We start from the raw sequence: 12,855 nt of genomic DNA, 5'->3' as shown, positions 1-12,855 counted from the left end.
GTAATTGTTTTGGCCAAGAGCTGAGTCAACAAGAATGGAAACTATGTGGAGGAAATACATAATTGTTTTTGTATTAGCTAAAATTGTATGCCAGAATGAAACGTGACTGCAAAACAATGGTAGATATTACAGGCGAATAGATAAGATGCTGTGAGGGGAGAAAGTTAAGCTGGATACGCCTGTAAAAACAGTAGGTATAAACATCTGTTTCCCACTTTTACAGAAAGACAGGAACAAACCCCAATTAAAAGGGTCATAAGGATCAGGGGAAGGTACAGATGAAGGGAGTAGATAATGGTGAAGAAAGAACATGCCTAACAATGACCTACAGCGGGATGAAGTCAAACGGCCTTGTGAGGCCATAAATAAGCATTTTGTCACAGACAAGGCCGGATAAGGCAAGAGATAAACAGGGGTTTAAAATGGGGTCAGTCTTAGGGAAGTGGAAGATGTAAACAGGGGAGGAGCAATGTAAAACAAAAGAAATCAAATTATATAAATGTTGTGTATTAATTGAATTTGGGGTGTGTATGTGCCTTGCCTTATAGAAATTATGTTTGTTTTAGGAATGGGAGTGATTGTGGCTCCAGGCTAATGGCGATCCGCCTTATCCCCCGGGTTACCCCTCAGCCCAGCCCGGTACCTGGTAGAGTGAATCCGCGGGTAGCTCCAGGCTCACGGTCCAGCACAGCACCGAGTGCAGCCTCTCCTCCAGCTTGTGTTCCGCCGGACTTTACCCCCCGCCGCCGCTCCTCCACCTCCCGCCGCCGAAGAAGCCGCGGGCGCCGGCTCTCTCTCCTCCACCGCCGACATTTTTAATTTGTTTTCTCGTTCACCCGGTAACCGTCACCTCCCCCTTCCCGGGCCCCGGGAATTATACACAAATAAACAATAAACCCCACCGGGGACTGTCTCCTTTTCTTCACAACTTTTGTTTGAAAAGTTCCGGCTTTAATTTAAAATGTATTTTCTGAGGTAAACGATGCCTGTCTGCCCCCCTCCCTCCGTCAGAAACCGCCCGCTGAGTCGATGAGAAAACCGCAGCCTCGCGCCGCCATCTTTGTTTTTCTTCGTCTTTCCGTCTCCTCCTTCAGTGACGCGCGTCATCCACGCCCCGCCCAATCAGAGCGCACCTTACTCCACCTGACCAATGGCGACCGGCGCTGGTTGTTACTGACAGAGTTTGTGTCCAATTGCCAATGTGGGATAAAAAAGGCGGGAGCAACAATTTGTTTCCCTGCGACTGCACATTTCATTCCTTTTGCCTGTCTCTCCCGCAGGGGAGGGGGAATCCCAAACTAGAGGGCAAAGGTTTAGGGTGAGAGGGGAAAAATTTAAAAGGAACCCGAGGATTAAAAAAAAGTGTGAAAGTTAATTCGCCTCAAGAAAAGCCCCCTCTTACAACCTGAACAAAATAGATTGTTCACAGCCTATTACTCACTAAACAAGAAGGATGTTGTGAGACTTAAAAGAGTTCAGCAATTGTTTATAAGAATGTTGCTAAGGTTGGAGGTTTTGAGCTTCAGGGAGAGGCTGAATTGGCTGGGGCTATTTTCCCTGGAGCATTGGAGGCTGAGGGGTGACCTTATGGAGGTTTATAAGATCTTGACAGGTATGGATATGAGAAAAAGATAAGGTGTTCCCTGGGGTGGGGGAGTGCAGTACAAGAGGGCATTAGTTTTTGGGTGAAAGGGGAAAGATTTAAAACGGCCCCAAGGGGCAACTTTTTCACATATAGGTTGGTGCGTGAACTGAATGAACTGCCAGGAAAAATGGTGGAGGCTGGTACAAATACAACATTTAAAAGGCAGCTGGAGAAGTACATGAATAGGACGTTTTAAAGGGATCTGGACAAAGTACTGGCAAATGGGACGAGATTAATTTAGGCTATCTAGTCGGCACATACCGAAGGATTGTTTTTTGTGCTCTACAACTGAATGCTCTATTTCCACAGAGCCAGAACCAATTTCAAAAGGCTAGGAATAGGCCATTCGCCCCTTACACACCGTCCTCAACTGTGGCCTAACTGAGCATATTTCAATTCTTAGTGCTATGTAATGAGCCAAACTTTATCAAATCTTAAAGCAAATGAACATTTAGGAGGCAGCGATTATAATATGGTAGAGATCAGTGTGCAGTTTGAAAGAAAGAAGGCAAAATTAGATGTAATGGTGTTACAATTAAATAAAGGGCAATAAGAGAGGAACTGTCAAAAATTGACTGGAAGCAGAGCCTAGTGGGGAAGACAGTAGAGTAACACTGGCAGGAATTTCTGGGCGGAATTGAGGACACAGTACAGAGGTTCATCCCCCAAAAAAGAAAGATTATCGGGTGGGGGGGGGGGGGGGGGGGGGGTGAAAGGAGGAGAAGATTGCCATGGCTGACAAAGGAAGTCAGGAAATGTATCAATGAGAAAGAGAGCCTATAAAGTGGCCAAGACCACTGGGAAATCAGAAGCTTGGGAAGACTACAAAAACAAACAGAAGATAACAAAGAGAGAAATAAGGAAGGAGAGGATCAAATATGAAGCTAAGCGGACCAGTAATGTTAGAAATGATAGTAAAAGTTTTTTGCAATACATAAGAAACAAACGAGAGGCAAAAGTAGAAATTGGGCTGCTCCAAATTGATGCAGGAAGGTTAGTGATGGGAGATAAGAAAATAGCTGAAGAACTTAATAAATACTTTGTGTCAGTTTTCACAGTGGAAGACATGAGTAATATCCTAACAATTAAGGAGAGTTAAGGGGCAGAGATAAGTATGGTAGCCATTACAAAAAAGAAATTGCTAGAAAAGCTAATAGGTCTAAAGATTGAGAACTCACCTGGCCCTGATGGCTACAGCCTAGCGTTCTGAGGGAGGTAGTTGAAGAATTAGCAGAGATGTTGGTTGTAATCTTTCAAAAATCACTGGAGTCAGGGAAAGTCCCAGATGATTGGAAATTCACTGTTGGAAGTCCTTTGTTCAAGAAAGGATCAAGACAAAAGCTGGAAAATTATATGCCGATTAGCCTAACCTTAATTGGAGATAAAATTCTAAAATCTATCGTTAAGGATGAGATTTCTAAGTTCTTGGAAGTGCATGGTTGGATTAAAATAAGTCAGCATGGATTTAGTAAGGGGAAGAGTTAACAAGTAGGTTAGACTTGGGAAACCCAGAGGATGTCATCTATCTAGATTTCCAAAAGGTCTTTGATAAGGTGCCTCATAGGAGGCTGCTGAGTAAAGCGAGGGTCCATGGTATTCGAGTTGAGCTACTGGCATGGATTGAGGATAGGCTGCCTGAGAGAAGGCAGAGAGTTGGGATAAAGGGTTCTTTTTCGGAATGGCAGCTGGTGACAAGTGGTGTCCCGCAGGGCTGAGTGTTGGGGCTGCAGCTGTTCACTTTATATATTAATGATCTGGATCAAGGGACTGGGGGCATTCCCACGAAGTTCGCTGATGATACAAAGTTAGGCAGACAGGCAGGTAGTTCTGAGGAGGTGGGGAGGCTGCAGAAATATTTGGACAGTTTAGGAATGTGGTCCAGGAATTGGCTGATGAAATTCAATGTAAGCAAATGTGAGGTCTTGCACTTTGGAAAAAAGAATACAGGCATGGACTATTTTCTAAACAGTGAGAAAATTCATAAAGCCAAAGTACAAAAGGTATCTGGGACTGGTAGTCCAGGATTCTCTAAAGGTTGACTTGCAGGTTGAATCCGTGCTTAAGAAAGCAAATATAATGTTGTTATTTATCTCAAGAGAGTTGGAATGTAAAAGCAGTGATGTGCTACTGAGACTTTATAAAGCTCTGGTTAGGCTCCATTTAGAATATTCTGTCCATATTTGGGCCCCACACGTCAGTAAGGATATAGTGGCACTGGAACGTGTCCAGCGGAGATTCACGCGATGATCGCTGGTATCATAGGCCTAACAGACGATGAACAGCTGAGGATCCTGGAATTATATTCATTAGAGTTTAGAAGGTTGAGGGGAGATCTAATAGAAACTTATAAGATAGTGCATGGCTTAAAAAGCGTGGATGCAGATAAGTGTTTTGCATTAGGCAGGGAGACTAGGACCCATGGGCACAGCCTGATAATTAGAGGGGGTCAATTTAGAATGGAAATGAGGAGACATTACTTAAGCCAGAGAGTGGTGGGCCTGTGCATTTCATTGCCATGGAGCGCAGTGGAGACTGGGACATTAAATGTCTTCAAGGCAGAGATTGATAAATTCTTGGTATCGCAAGGAATTAAGAGCTATGGGTGGAGTATGGGTAAGTGGAGTTGAAATGCCCGTCAGCCATGATTAAATGGCGGAGTGGACTTATGACCTTACTTCCACTCCTATGTCTAATGGTCCGAAGGAAGAGCTCTTTGCTATTCACTTTACCTCCACTTCTAATGATTTTATAAATCTTAGTAAGGTCACCACTCAATCCCCTACACTCCAATGAAGACAGTCCCAACCTTTCCTTATAACCTAATCCCTCCAGTCCTGGCAACATCCTGGTAAATCTTTACGGAACCCTCTCTAATAGTATTCTTCCTATTACAGAGCCACCAAAACTGTACTCAGTACCCAGAAAGTGGCCTCACCAACATCCTGTACAACCTCACATGATGTCCCAACTTCTACACTCAATGGGGTGGACAGTGAAGGCAATGGTGCGAAATGCCTCCTTTACCACCTGTCTACCAGTGATGCAACTTTCAAAGAACTGTATACCTGAACACCCTAACTACCCCCCGCTCCACCCCCCCCCCCCCCCCCGACCCTGCCGAAGTGTCTCCGTTCTACAATACGACACAGGGACCTACCATTAACTGTACATAGCAATGCTGAAAATTCCTGCATTCTTCACCTGAAGCCCACTGAAGACGTTACCTAGTAGGTAACAAAACGTCTGGAAATGAACCTTGCAGCTCAGCAAGCAAATCTACATCCAAAACCTCAACCTGAGCTACAAATCTTCTCAAAACTCACTATGTCCAGCCCTTCCTTGTTTAGCAAAATGCAACCTCTCACTTTTATTCATACCTCTCTCATAGACACACACACACACACCCCACAACACACTCACAGGCTTAAACTCCATCACACTCAGACTTCACTCTTACGCACGCACTCACACACAAACTCTCTCACACACACACACAAAACTCTACGGGGTGAATTTGTATTGGCAGAATTATATTTGCAGATACTTTCAATTTTGCTCAAAAAGCACACAATTTGCAGGCAGTCAATCCATGCAATATTTTATAAATTCCTACTTTGGAAATAGAACCAGTCTGATTCAAGATCTTTAATGCATTGTCTGAGCTGAGATGTCACTTTTCTTTTTGAAAAACATTAAGTCATCTCAAGAACGTGACTTTAAAGATGTTCTGGGATTTACATATTAATGAATCAAAACCTGCAACCCATTCTAAAAGATGAAACACATAACAACAATCTAGGTTTGTTCAATATATGACATTGTGATCTTTTGTATTATTCCCCGGCCAACAGCTACCCGATGAAGGAGCAGCACTCTGAAAGCTAGTGCTTCCGAATAAACCTGTTGGATTATAACCTGGTGTTGTATGATTTTTAACTTTATCTACCCCAGTCCAACACCGGCACCTCGACACCGTTTCCAGTGAACGCAGCCCACATCTCCCGCTGCTGCCAATAAACTTTACAATGCTGATGAAACGGTGCAGTACCTGCACTTCTGAAAAACTTCTAACGATATTAGCTACTCATTCACTGCTCCATCTGATACATGACATTGGAAACTTAGTGCAGGAGGCTAAAATGAAATGAGCAGCTTTAAAACAAAAACCTCTTGGGGCTCAAAGCCTTCAATGAGAGTCTGAGCCCGGCGATAAGTTCAAGTAACCTTTATTGTGACCCAACTTTTTTACAGCTTCAGATGCCCCCCCAGCAAAAAGGTGTGGAAAAAGTAGCTGCTTTTTAAATAGCTTAAGGTCAAAGCGTGCACCCCCACCCCACACCGCCCCACCTGCTTTACTATGGTCACCACCGAGTTGTAGTTTGTAATTGGATCCTTGGTACAGCCTTAACTGTAGGAAGTATTGCTTCACTCAGCAATTTCAACCCATACCCTGTAAACAAGTAAGTCTTTCCCCACTCAATGACCGGTGACAGTGGTGGGCAATGAAGAGTCAATCATGCTATTGTGGGTCTGGAGTTACGTGTAGGCCAGACCGGGTAAAGGATGCAGCTGGGACAACTGAGTGAATCCTTCCCCACAACAGCAGTTTCCTTCCCTAAAAAGGGATGTGAGTGAATCAGATGGGTGATGTCCCCCAAACAATCATTTCTTCATGAGGTTCTGAACTCCAGATTTCTGACCGAAATCCAATTCCACCATCTGCCACGGCGGGATTCAAACCTGGCAGTCCCCGGAACTGGGTTGATAGTCCAGTCAATAAGGCAATTGGCTATCCCTCCTTTAATCCCCCTGCGATGGCACATGAACTCGCTGGTGCCTCCGCAGATGGGAAGTGCGAGTAAAGCCCTTCTCACACTGAGAGCAGGTGAACTGCCTCTCCCCAGTGTGCACCTGCCGGTGGGCCAGCAGGATGGAAGAATTGCTGAAGGCCTTCCCACACTCAGTACAGAAGAACGGCCTCTCTCCGGTGTGACCCTGCCTGTGCGCCAGCAGGGTGGAGGCCTGGGTAAAGCCCTTCCCACACTCGACGCAGCTGAAGGGCCTCTCCCCTGAGTGGACCTGCTGGTGCCTCACCAGGTCAGAGAATTTGCTGAAGGCCTTCCCGCATTCGGGGCAGCTGAAGGGCCTCTCTCTGGTGTGGACCCGCTGGTGCCTCACCAGGTCAGAGGCATAGCTGAAGCCCTTTCCGCACTCAGGGCAGGTGAATGGCCTCTCCCCGGTATGACTGCGCTGATGAGTCTGATGAGGTTAGAAGGGACACGGAAGCCTTTTCCGCAGTCGCCACACTTCCACGGTTTCTGCACGGGATGGGATCCATTGGGTTTCTCCATGGCTGAAGTTTCAGCTGCACACAAACGCATGTACAGCCCCTCCCTGCCGTGAATTCCTCTTTCCAGGCCGTATAACTGCTTCAGGTTCCACAATCAGTGCGCTGCAACAGTAGGGTCTCTCATTCAGTCCCATTGATGCTGAAGACGTGCTCCAACAGGAACCAAAAGGCTTTGCTCCTTCTCACAGAATCACAGTCAGAAATGGTTGCAGTCCTGATGGACTGAGTGACTGTCAGACATTGACGTCGAAGTGAGGACTGCAGAAGCTGGAGAGTCAGAGTTGAACAGTGCGGCGCTGGAAAAGTACAACTGGTCCGGCAGCATCCGAGGAGCAGGAAAGTTGATGTTTCGGGCATCAGCCCTCCATCTGTTGATTTTGAAACTTCCATCTTCAGATCTTCAAATGCTTTGTAAAAAGAGATTACAAAAGTCATGACTGTCAGTGCAAGGTAGAAATTCAGAACAAGCAATTCTACTTTCTGCAGAACATTCTTTTCTTTTGTTATTCCACACTGAAAATTGAAAGCACCATCCCACTCTCTCTCTCCCCCTCTGTTCTCACTCCGCTCTAACTAATTCTCCTGAAGGTGTTGATTCAGGATCTTACAGGGCAGAACAGCAAAAACTTCAAGACTGACATCTCTCTTAAATTTTGGATAACTCCACTGCTGAGAGTAAGCAGGTCTGATTTTGGGAAGCTCAAAAAATAGTGTCAGTTCAGGGTGAACCTTCAATGCAAGTTCTTGAGGAACAACCAGACATGAAGTGGTTAACATCCCTGGAAAGGAGAGAGCAAAATGAGACATCAAAGGCATTAACACCGACACCAGGGAGAAACTGAACATACAGATGTGTCAAGCCAGAGTCAGAGATATACAGCATTGAAACAGTCCAACTCGTCGATGCCAACCAGATATTCTAAATTAATCTAGACCCATTTGCCAGCATTTGGCCCATATCCCTCTAAACCCTTCCATTTTATATTTCTATCCAGATGCCTTTCAAATGTCATAATTGTACAAGCATCCACCATTTCCTCTGGCAGCTCATTCCTGACACGCACCACTCTCTTAATGACAGAGTGAATTTAGCACAGTGAATCCATCTTACCCATAGTGCCCAGGGGTGTGTAGGTTAAGTTAGCACGGCCAATCCATGCTAATCTGCACATCCCTGGGCGCTATGGGTAAGTTAGCACAGCCAATCCACCCTAACCTGCACATCCCTCGACGATATGGGTAACTGAATATTGCCAATCCACCTGAACCCATCCAAAATAGAACACTATGGGTCATTTAACACGGTGAATCCACCCCAACCTGGACAAAGTTACATATAACACAATACCAGGTTACAGTTCAACAAGTTTATTTCAAAGCACCGGATTTCGGAGTGCTGCATCTTATTCAGTTGGTTGTGGAGTACAAGATCATAAGACACAGAATTTATGAAAAAACATTGCAGTGTCCTGCCACTGAAATTATATACTGAACAAACCTGGATTGTTAAGTCTTTCATCTTTTAGAATGGGTTGCAGGTATCAATAATATGCATGTCCCAGAACTTCCTGTCAGGCTCCTTCAAGATAACTTAAGGTTTTATAAGAAAAGGTGACATCTCAGTCAGATAATGCATGAAAGGAATGAGGTCAGAGTCTGTCTGAATCCCAATCTTGAGTCAGCCCGCTTCGATTTGCAAAGTGGAATTTACAAAATATTACATGTATTGACTGGCAGCACATTGACTGTATAACACTAAATGCACATAGATGGACAGCATGGAAACAGACCCTTCAGTCCAATTCATCCATGACGACCAGATATCCCAACCCAAACAAGTCTCACATGCTAGCAACTTGCCCATATCCTTCCAAACTCTTCCTATTCATATGCCCATCCAGACTACTCTCCACCACTTCCTCTGGCGGCTCTTTCCATACACATACCACCCCCGAGTGAAGAAGTTGCCTCTTCGGTCCCTTTCACACTAAACCTATGCCCTCTAGTTCTGGACTTCCCCACCCCAGGGGAAAGACTTTGTCCATTTATCCTATCCAAGCCCCTCATGATTTTATAAATCTCTGTAAGATCACCCCTTAGCCTCTGACGCTCCAGGGAAAACAGCCCTAGCCTATTCAACCTCTCCCTATAGCTCAAATCTTCCAATCCTAGCAACATCCTTGTAAATCATTTCTGAACCCTTTCAAGTTTCACAATATCTTTCCGATAGGAAGGAGACCAGAATTGCATGTAATATTCCAACAGAGGCCTAACCAATGTCCTGTGCAGCCACAACATGACCTCCCAATTCCTGTACTCAATACTCTGACTATTAAAGGAAAGCAGACCAAATGCCTTCTTCACTATCCAATCACTATCCTATTCTTCACTACCTGCGACTCCACTTTCAAGGAGCTATGAAACTGCACTCCAAGACCTCTTTGTTCAGCAACACTCTCTAGGACATACCATTAAGTGTATAAGTACTGCTAAGATTTGCTTTCCCAAAATGCTGCACCTCACATTTATCTGAATTAAACTCCATCTGCCACTTCTCAGTCAATTGGCCATCTGATCAAGATTTCGTTGTAATCTGAGGTAACCTTCTTCGCTGTCCACTATACCTCCAATTTTAGTGTCATCAGCAAACTTACAGCTATACCTCTTGTGCTCACATCCAAATCATTTATATAAATGATGAAAAGTAGTGGAACCCAGCACAGATCCTTGTGGCACGCCACTGGTCACAGGTCTCCTGTCTGAAAAAACAACCATCCACCACCACCACCTTCTACCTTTGAGCCAGTTCTGTATCCAAATGGCAAATTCTCCCTGTATTCCATGAGATCTATCCTTGCTCACCAGTGTCCCATGAGGAACCTTGTCGAACACCTTACTGAAGTCCATACAGATCACATCTATTCTCTGCTCTCATCAGTTCCCTTCATTAGTTCTTCAAAAAAACTCATTCAAGTTTGTGAGACATGATTTCCCCACACGTAAAGCCACGTTGACTATGCCTAATCAGTCCTTGCTTTTTCAATACATGTACATCTTGTCCCTCAGTTGGATTCCCTCCAACAACACCGACGTCTGGCTCACTGGTCTATAGTTCCGTGGCTTGTCTTTACCACCTTTCTTTAACAGTGGCACAACGTTAATCAACCTCCAGTCTTCCGACACCTCACCTGGGACTATCAATGATCCAAATATTTCAGCAAGAGGTCCAGCAATCACTTCTCTAGATTCCCACAGAGTTCTAGGTTACACTTGATCAGGTCCTGGGGATTTATCCACTTCTATTCATTTCATGGCATCCAGCACTTGCTCCTCTGTAATATGGGCATTTTTCAAGATGTCACCATCTATTTCCCTACATTCTATATCTTCCATGTCCTTTTCCACAGTCAACTCTGATGCAAAATACCCGTTTAGTATCTCCCCCATCTCCAGCAGTTCCACACAAAGACCACCTTGCTGATCTTTGAGGGGCCCTATTCTCTCCCTACTTATTCTTTTGTCCTTAATGTATTTGTAAAAACCCTTTGGATTCTCCTTAACTCTAGTTGCCAAAGCTATCTCATGTCCCCTGTTTTCACCTCCTGATTTCTCTCTTAAGTATACTCCTACTGCCTTTATACTGTAAGGCTTCACTCGATCTATCCTGTCTATACATGACATATGCTTCCTTCATTTTCTGAACCAAACCCTCAATTTCTCCAGTCATCCAGCATTCCCTATACCTACCAGCCTTTCCTTTCACCCTAACAAGAATATACTTTCTCTGGACTCTAGTTATCACAGTTCTGAAGGGTTCCCATTTTCCAGCCGTCCCTTTACTTGCAAACATTGGTGCACAATCAGCTTTTAAAAGTTCTTGCCTAATATTGTCCTTCCTCCAATTTAGAATTTTTGAGCAATATAGAATGCATCTGCAAATGTAATGATGCAAATACAAATTCATACCCATGGAGAGTGTGGTTCTATGTGTGTAATAGAGAAACCCTGTTTCCATGCTGTATATATATATGTCTATTTGATAACAGATGCTTTATTTCTGTTGGTGCAAGTATGGTTGTAAATCATAGCTGGATATTAATAGTTAGATGTAAGGGAGAGAGAGAATTCCTTAGGTAGAGCACTATCAGAATCCTGGGAGACCCCTACTTCAGATTTACTTGGACTGGTTGACAGTCTGGGAGATTATGGATTGGGTCTCGAATGAATAAATGTTTTATTTTTCCAGAACGTGTAAAAGGGGGCGTTAAAGCTTCAGCAGAAATCCAGCACAGCTGAGAACAGATCAACATCTTACTCCGTGGGAACAGGAAGATCAACGAGGACAGAGAAATCCGGACCTGAAATGCAAGTTGACACCAGACTACCCTGTGATCAGTGCTTTGATGAGCAGCACCAACCCTCTCCCTTTACTGAGCTTCCCATTTGACTACCCCATCGATATTCAGGATCCAGTCCTTGCCATCCTGAAGCCATGTCCCTGTAAGGAGTCTCAGATCATAATTATTCTCTTCAATGTGTTCAGTCAATTCATTCACTTCTGTTACAATGCAGCTCACATTCAGTTTTTAGTTTCAGTTTTTGTGATCTTCTGAATCCAGTTTTGATTGCTGGTATATTTACTCTCCTTGTTCCTATCATTCTCTGATGTTTATTTCCACATTACGACATTGCTCACCATCCTTGATTTGGATTGGCCAGGCTAAATTGCCCACAGTGTCCAGGGATGTGCAGGTTAGTTAGGTTAGCCATGGGAAATGCAGGGTTATAGGTTCATCGTAATAGAAGCAGGAGTCAACCATTTGGCCCGTCCTGCCTGCTCTGCCATTCATTAAGATTATGGCTGATCTATCCATCATCTCAGCTCCTCCTCTCTGCAGTGTCCCAACTATCCTTAATTCCCCAATTATGAAGAAACCCATCTAATTGTGTCTTGAATATACTTAACGAAGCTGCCTTCTCTGCTTCCTTGGCCAGAGACTTCCATCGTTACACTACTCTCCAGGAAAAGCAGTTCCTCCTCATCTCTCTCCTAAATCTACTTCCCTAATCTTGGGGCCTAGTTTCATCTATCAGCAGAAATGACTGGATAGGGTAGGGTTTCATCCCCACAGTGCAATGAATTCCCACTTTTCACCAAATCCCAGATGTACTTACTCACTCAGTTGCTGTCTCACAAATGATAGATTTCATTGTAACTTCTTCTGCTCTGAGTAAGGGCAAAACATTTTTGAAAGCTGCTTTGAAAGTCCAGTCTTCACAACAACACCACTTCTGCTTTCACTGATGATTAAAGTCATACAGCACAGAAACAGACCCTTTGGCCCAACTCATCCATGCCAACTATATATCACAAACTAGTCTAGTCCCATTTGCCAACATTTGACTCATCCCTCTAAATCCTTCCTGTTCAAGTACCCATCCAGTAGCATTTAAATGTTGTCATTGTACCAGCCTCCCCACTTTCTCTGGCAGTTCGTTCCATACACGTTCCACCCTCTGTCTGAAAATATGTTGCCCCTCAGGTCCCTTTCCCTACTCACCTTAAACTTCTGCCCCTTTAGTTCTGGACTCCCCTACCATGGAGAGAAGACCTTGGGTATTCACCCTATCCATGCCCCTTATAAACTTCTTTAAAGGTTACCACTCAGCCTCTGATGCTCCAAAGAAAATATCTCCCTGGCCTATTCAGCCTCTTCCTGCAGCTCAAACCCTCCAAATCTGGCAACAGCCTTCTAAATATTTTCTGACCCCTCTCAAAGTTTCATAACATCTTTCCTACATCAGAGAGACCAGAATTGAATGCAGTATTCCAAAAGTGGCCTAACCAATGTCCTGTACA

Source organism: Chiloscyllium plagiosum, unplaced genomic scaffold, assembly GCF_037043375.1.
Source record: "Chiloscyllium plagiosum isolate Xiang-an unplaced genomic scaffold, Cpla_swu_hap1 HiC_scaffold_27, whole genome shotgun sequence".
Classification (NCBI taxonomy): domain Eukaryota; kingdom Metazoa; phylum Chordata; class Chondrichthyes; order Orectolobiformes; family Hemiscylliidae; genus Chiloscyllium; species Chiloscyllium plagiosum.
The sequence above is the reverse complement of the archived record's forward strand: the minus strand, read 5'-3'. Positions refer to the sequence as shown.